The sequence below is a fragment of the Triticum dicoccoides genome, chromosome 4A, assembly GCF_002162155.2.
Source record: "Triticum dicoccoides isolate Atlit2015 ecotype Zavitan chromosome 4A, WEW_v2.0, whole genome shotgun sequence".
NCBI classification, from domain to species: domain Eukaryota; kingdom Viridiplantae; phylum Streptophyta; class Magnoliopsida; order Poales; family Poaceae; genus Triticum; species Triticum dicoccoides.
This window is the reverse complement of record NC_041386.1, coordinates 473,493,660-473,501,072: the sequence shown is the minus strand read 5'-3', so window position 1 is coordinate 473,501,072 and position 7,413 is coordinate 473,493,660. Positions and strand designations below refer to the sequence as shown.

Here is a 7,413-nt window from a genome sequence, read left to right as displayed (position 1 = left end):
GTTACAACTACTCAAAAAAGCCATCGATCGGTGAGATGCCTGCTCAAAAATGCAATTAGATATCTCAAAAATTCCATTAGACATTGTTATTTTCACGTCAAACCCGTTGACCATGTTATATGTATGACAAAAATAAGCCGATTCTCACAGTGATAAGTGTGGTCCCACTTGTCAGGAGTAACCAAGCGAATAATTTTATAGGAAAATAAGAACGCTGTTGGGATCAAGTAGGCCCCACACTTTATTTTACTGTAGTGATATAGAGGGAGAGCTGGCATGTTGGTTCATCGGTATTTATGTCATTATAAAATGAACAAAGAGATTTGGGTCACAATAATGGTGTCCAGCACAACACACCCCTCAAATAAAACTAAGCACCCTGAAATTCTTTCACAACTAAACTGCTGGCTATATGATGTTGGCCATATATATTGTGCGTAAATAACGTGAAGAAATGAGTGTTAGTATTATACCAACTAAAAGATGAACTGCAAGAAATACTAGTATGTAGTACGTACTAAAGAGTTAAAGTAACGAGAAGGAACATAACATAGTTCTGCTGGGGGCTCAGCACAACACACCCCTCAAATAAAACTAAGCACACCTAAAATTAAACTAAGCAACTAATCCGGTAGACTCTGTGTTGGGGATATAACTACTGAGTATAAACCGCCCAGGTGGGGCCGGGTTATACCCATAAGGAGTTATCCATATTGAAGCCCATGAAGACAAGGAGAATGGCGCTTTATTATAGAGATCTAAAGGCCCGGGGCCCAAAGGAGGATTAGGGCCTGTAGATATAACCGCCATAGGGTGTGTGACTTGTGTTGTAAGATAGGAAAGGGTGAATACTGAGCCGGACATGTTTATGAGCCGGCCGGGATTCTGTAAACCGCCGAGCGCCAACCTGTGTATATAAACGGACGACCTGGTGGTGGTTCAAGGACAGGAAACAACAAATTGAGAGTAAGGCAAAGCGGATTCGCTCCCTGGTCACCGAAACCCTAGCAATTCCACCACAACTGGATTAGGCTTTTACCTTCATTGTAAGGGGCCAAACCAGTATAAATCCCTTGCGTCCTTTGTCCTGCTTTAACCCCTTTAAGCTAACCCGTCGTGATGGCTCCATGACTAAGTCCTTACGCCAGGACATCTGTCGTGACAATCCCATGACAGTTGGCACCCACCGCGGGGCTATCGCACGATGGATTCAAGTTCTTAGAGGGCAGCTTCGAAGGGCTCAAGGGATATGTTGTGGGCCGAATGACCAAGAGTCGTCGCGGCAAGCTCTACATCGACAATGCGGGCTAGGGCCCCGAGGCCGGTTCAATTGAGTATGGATATCGGGTCCCCTTCGGTGGTATTCATGTCTTCATTGGCAAGATCGGCGAACTGGACCCTGAGCCGGACATCTGCGCCAACATCGTCGAAACGGCTCAGCATGCGTGATCCACCCTGGTTCAGCCTGCCATGAAGCGTGCCTTCGTGGGAGTCATCCACAGAGTGGAATTCGAGGATAGATTGGTATCTGGTGGTGAAATAGTAGTTTACTCTGATGACGAGTCATCTACTAGAAAGACCGAGTCATTGTACCAACTGCAAGATGGCCGGTTTGGGGGCTGTTCCGATGGCGACAATATTCGATCTTCATGGCCGGTACATAGTCAGCGCAACATTCTTCAACCGTAGCAGCAATGATCTCCGGTTCAGCAGCAGCGACAGCAGCTAGGGCAGGAGCCCTGCGCAACTGCTGGCTCAGGGTTTGTCTGATTTATTCGATTGGGAACACTGCTAGCGGCTGAAGTCAACCCGGCGAATCAGGATCAGCATAACGCGGAAATCGCGAAGGTAAAGGATCAGATAGCTCAAGCCAAGGCAGACCTGGAAGCCGAGAACACCAGAATGGTCGCGGAGCAGGCCGAGTTAGATGCACAGGCTTATCGGCTTATGTTGGATCAGAACGCATCAAATGATGTAATGCGGAGAAGGTACCGGTCCCACCTGCCTCCAGTTTATGAGCCAAGGAATCTCTTTAACATGCGAGGAGTAGGAACCAGTAACCAGCCAGTGGTAAACCGGGTAGAAGCACCTGGAACAGGAGCACCGGTTCAACTGCGCACAATGGATCCGCCTCGTCTGAATATCCCGCCGCAGCACGTGTCAACGCCTCTGGGTCATTACTAAAATTGTCCAGAACCGGCCTCGTAATTGGCAGTTTCATATTTAATGAGGGACAAACTGGCTATCAAGGATTTATTGATCATCATAAATGTTCATAGAAGAATATTCAAATTGGCAGTTTTTCTCTCAATTGGTCCACGAACGATCGGGGTTATCGGCGTTTTGTTGGGAATATCTTTAAGCTAGCCTACTGGAATTCAATTCCCACTTTCATTATCCTTAATATTCTGGATCAACTGCGCTTTGGCTATTCACCTCAGCATATTGCTACCATTTGGGACTGGAAGCACATTCTGCCACCGGACTACATTTACAAGAGGATTAATAAATGTTCTAATTGTAATCTGTCGGGCCACCTAGCCAGTAACTGCCCTTTTGATGATGGTGCTACCTCCGATTTATATAATGGGTCACAATCCTATCCTGTTTTGGTCAAGGCCCTTGAGCCCATCAGACCTCCTGAGCCCACTAAAATTTCTGCTGTTCGGGTGTGTGTTACTTGTGGTTCCTTACACCACTATTTTTTGATTTCCCGGCCTATTTTAAGTGCTCTTCTTGGGGAAGATCGGGACACACCTCTTGGGCCTGTGGTTCTTCCCCTTGTTTCATATCGAAGCACAAAATTACAAGGAAACGCCATACTGATTCTTCTCTTGGAAAATATCCCCTCCCTGGGGAGGAAATATGTATTCTGATTTATCACCGGCTTTTATTCATTCAAATTTGGCTAATGCTGATCCTTATCATCTTGGGGATGGCAATATCTTTAATGCAGAGTCGGCATTGGCAAGTCCTGCTAGCAATCCAATCAATCAGTCACTGACTAATTATCTTACCAAACTTGTCACGATCACTGGGAGACCAAGCGGGACTGTTCGATGTTCATCGTCTGGCGACCCTTGGTATGTTGCCACCTCCTGCCCAGCTAACCAAAGGACAAATGGGGGAGTTTGGGTTCCCAAGACCACTGCCGATACACATTCCATCACCCAGCCCGCCTCCTCCCATGTCTCGCACCAAGATCCCCTCTCTGCTCCAATGGCGAACTATCCGGTCAATGTCGTCCCTTACCTCCCACAGGGTATTACCATTGAACTCGACCCCACTGATCGGAAGGTGCGCGATGACATGGTGATCGGCCCTAACCCGCTGCTGCGGCATGACTTCCTTGCCATTGCTGAGGTTAACAGGTTCGTCCCATTCCACCGCAAGGCAGATCTGCGCCATACCATTGAGGGCTTGCTCCACGAATCCAACTTCTTCCCAACTGAGGTAGATGACTATCCGCTTGGCATTGGCATTTTTGGGTTTGTGAATTCTGTGGTTAGAGATACTGTTGTGGGCACAACCTTTGAGCTTGATGAGGATGATCAAAATATGAACACAGTAGTTTCTTTTGTCCCTCATCATGCTGCCATTAACATGCGCATCACTAGTTATGGGCCTCAGATTTGGATACTTTATGTTGGTTTTCCTCATGACTATCAGACATCTCATTATATTCATAAATCTGTTGATAAGTTTGGGGAGTTGATTACTTGGCATAACCCGAGAGCGGTCAGAAAGATTGTGCTGATCAAGTGTCGTGTGATTAGCTTGCGTTTGGTGCCAAAGAGCTTCATTATGCGTCAGATGGGAGGCAAGAGGCATAGCTGGACTGTTTGTGTCACAATGTTAAGAAGTAGTGACTGGAATGCCCACATGCCTGAGGTCCCGCCGGCTGGCGAGGATCCATCGCTGGAGGGTGGTATCCCACACCCCCTGTCGGTGTCAAAACTGGCAGATCTCGGCTAGGGGGTCCCGAACTGTGCGTCTAGGCGGATGGTAACAGGAGACAAGGGACACAATGTTTTTACCCAGGTTCGGGCCCTCTCGATGGAGGTAAAACCCTACGTCCTGCTTGATTAATATTGATGATATGGGTAGTACAAGAGTAGATCTACCACGAGATCAGAGAGGCTAAACCCTAGAAGCTAGCCTTCGGTATGATTGCTGTTCATCCTACGGACTAAAACCCTCCGGCTTATATAGACATCGGAGAGGGCTAGGGTTACACAGAGTCGGTTACAATGGTAGGAGATCTACATATCCATATCGCCAAGCTTGCCTTCCACGCCAAGGAAAGTCCCTTCCGGACACGGGACGAAGTCTTCAATCTTGTATCTTCATAGTCCAGGAGTCCGGCCGAAGGTATAGTCCGGCTATACGGACATCCCGTAATCCAGGACTCCCTCAGTAGCCCCTGAACCAGGCTTCAATGACGACGAGTCCGGCGTGCAGATTGTCTTCGGCATTGCAAGGCGGGTTCCTCCTCCAAGTACTTCATAGAAGATTTTGAACACAAAGGTAGTGTCCGGCTCTACAAAATAAGTTTCCACATATTGCCATAGAGAGAATAATATTTACACAAATCTAATCTACTGACGTATTCCGTAGCGTGACATCACACCACGACCAAGTCTTTTTTCGAATCGTTTTACTGTTCCACCTCAGCGTGTTTAGCGAGGCGGTTTCCTTGGCACGTCTTGTCAAAGCAGAGATCGTGTCCCCTTATTCCGGGATTCTCATCAATACGGGCGTGGGTAACCCAACTGCGCCATTGATTATGGCGCTTGGGAGATAAGCGAGTTTTACCAGGCTGGTGGGGACGCATAGTCGCGTCCGTGCATATAAGGGGATAAGGATCCACCTCTTCATCCACGCCTTCTTCCTCCTTTGCCAATCCATTTCCGCACACTCGAGCTCCAGCGCCCAAGTCCGCACACCCCACCTCAACCTCCTCCAGCCATGTCCGGAGTGGGAGGCAAGTGGATGGTCTCCTCCATCACGGAGGGACACATGAAAAAACTGAGGAAGGCCGGATACTTGTCTAACGACATTGCGCACCGGCTTCCCGAAGAGGGGCAGCTCATCCCCACTCCTAGGCCCCATGAGAGGGTGGTGTTCCTCCCTCATTTCCTCCGCGGACTGGGCTTCCCTCTCCACCCATTTGTCCGGGGGCTCATGTTCTACTATGGCCTGGATTTCCACGATCTGGCCCCGAACTTTGTCCTCAACATCTCGGCGTTTATCGTCGTGTGCGAGGCTTTCCTCCACATCCGCCCCCATTTCGGCCTATGGCTCAAGACATTGAATGTCAAGCCGAAGGTGGTGCGCGGTACCCAGGCAGAGTGCGGAGGCGCCATGGTGGGCAAGATGCCCAACGTCCTATGGCTCGAGGGCTCCTTCGTGGAGTCTCTAAAGGGGTGGCAATCGGGGTGGTTTTACATCACCGAGGCACGCAACCCTGAATGGGTCGCAGCCCCCGAGTTCCGATCTGGACCCCCTACGCGGCTCACCTCCTGGAAAGAGACGGGCTTGTCGTGGGGTAAAAAAGGAGAGCTTACCGGACTCCAAACATGCGTCCAAACCCTGGTGGACAAGAAGCTCAAACTTGTCAACGTAGTCCAGGTTATGCTCATCCGCCGGATCCTCCCGTGTCAACAACGGGCTTTCAACCTGTGGGAGTTCAACCCGGCGCGGCACCGAACTCTAAGCGACACAACGTACGAAGATGCCTGGAAGGTGCTTTTCAAGGGCGTCGAGGCCCCCGCGTCCGCTACCGAGGATCGCGGATTCAGCATGCAGCGTCACGCTCGTGCGGTAAGCTGTTTTTACCTTTTACATGGTATTAGTTTTTCATAGCTTGACTCCATGCGGGATTTAAGCTCCCTTACCTTTGACAGGATTGGCAGGAGACGTTCGGACAGATCAACTGTCCGGCTCCTGTGCCCGAAGGCCCAGCGGACGCTCGCTTGGTGAAGCTGCTGGTTCCGTCACATTATGTGGTGCCGAAGAAGAAGGCCAAGAAGAAGGCCACGGGGACTCGAAAGAGTGCTCGGCGCCAGGAGGTGTCGGATTCATTATCCGACGACTCCAAGGCGCACTCCTCCCATGAAGATGAGGAGGAGGAAGAAGAGACGTCTCCCCCTCCAGCGGGGGAAGGGAAGAAAAGGAAGGCCGCCCCAACTGGGGAGGCCGAAGGGTCCAAGAAGGGGAAGACCCTTCCTCCGGACTACTCCAGCAATGCCGACGACGGCGAAGAGGAGTGGCCGCACAGGGCCAAGCCCCTGGCGAGATCGTAAGTATTCGGACACCATTGCAAATCATAGTGTTCCTTTCTTGCACAGCTCCTCCTTACGCCGAATATGACTATGCAGTCCGCCCAAGGCCGGGCTCGACGAGTCGTCGAGCGGCTCCCTGGATTCGTCGGATGTGAACTCGCTTCCGACGGCTACCTCCCCCACCCTATGGACGACGCCGAGGTGGCGTCCCAATAGGTTCCAAGCCAGGAGGAGGTGGTCCTGGAGGCGCCGCAAGGCGACCTCCCGGACTCCAGGCGTAATGGGGATAAAACCCCCAAGGGCTCCGAGTCCGGCCTTGAGCCGGACACCGCGCCGGAACTGTCAACGGTTCCGGTCTCCGGCTGGGAGCCTCCTTCCAAGAGGAGCAAGCCTGCCGAGCCGGTGACCTCCGTCCAACCGAGGCATCGGACAATTTGCTGGAGGTGCTTAACGGCGCCTCCATCGATGAGGAGCACCGTACTATTATGAGTGCGGTGATCCAGAAGGTTCAGTCCGCCAAGAGCGGACTGACTGAAGCCTATGCCAGCCTTCTAATAGGCTTTGAGGTAAGTAAAGAGTATGTAAAATATTACCCCATAGACAGTAGCCCCTGATGCTCTGTTCGGCGTTCGGAAAGAAAAGCCAAATAGAGGATCTAACAACATTCGCAGGAGTCTAACATAATCAAGTCAATATGCGTATGCAGGCTTCACTGCTGGCCTCCATCACACTGACTGCGGAGGTGGATACGCTGAAGCAAAACCTCGCGCGTTCCGAGAACGAGCTCGGCCATGCCAAGAGGCAACTCGAGGAGAAGGAAGGTAAGTAATACCTTGCGCAAGTATATAGAGAAGATGTGGTTGCAAAAAATGACAGGATCAACGTGCTATTATAGGGGCCACGACCGAGGTGGCAACCCTTAAGAAAGCACTATCCGAGGCCGAGAACAGAGCGGCCGCGGAGCGCACAGAGAGAGGGAAGCAGGAGGCGCGGGTGGAGGAGGTGCAGAAAGAGCTCCAGGCTCTCATGAAAAAACACGAGAGTTTGGAGCTTGACTCGAAGACGCAAGTGTCCGAGCTTGCGGCAGCCCTCGAAAGCGCGAAGTCTGCCAAGGCCGAAGCCCAGAAAG

General features: G+C 51.0%; 1 pseudogene; it reads left to right on the top strand.

Annotated features, from left to right (window-relative positions):
* Nucleotides 1-4,968: 4,968 nt before the first annotated feature.
* LOC119290088 overlaps nucleotides 4,969-7,413 on the top strand; it is a 15,107-nt pseudogene continuing 12,662 nt past the window's right edge.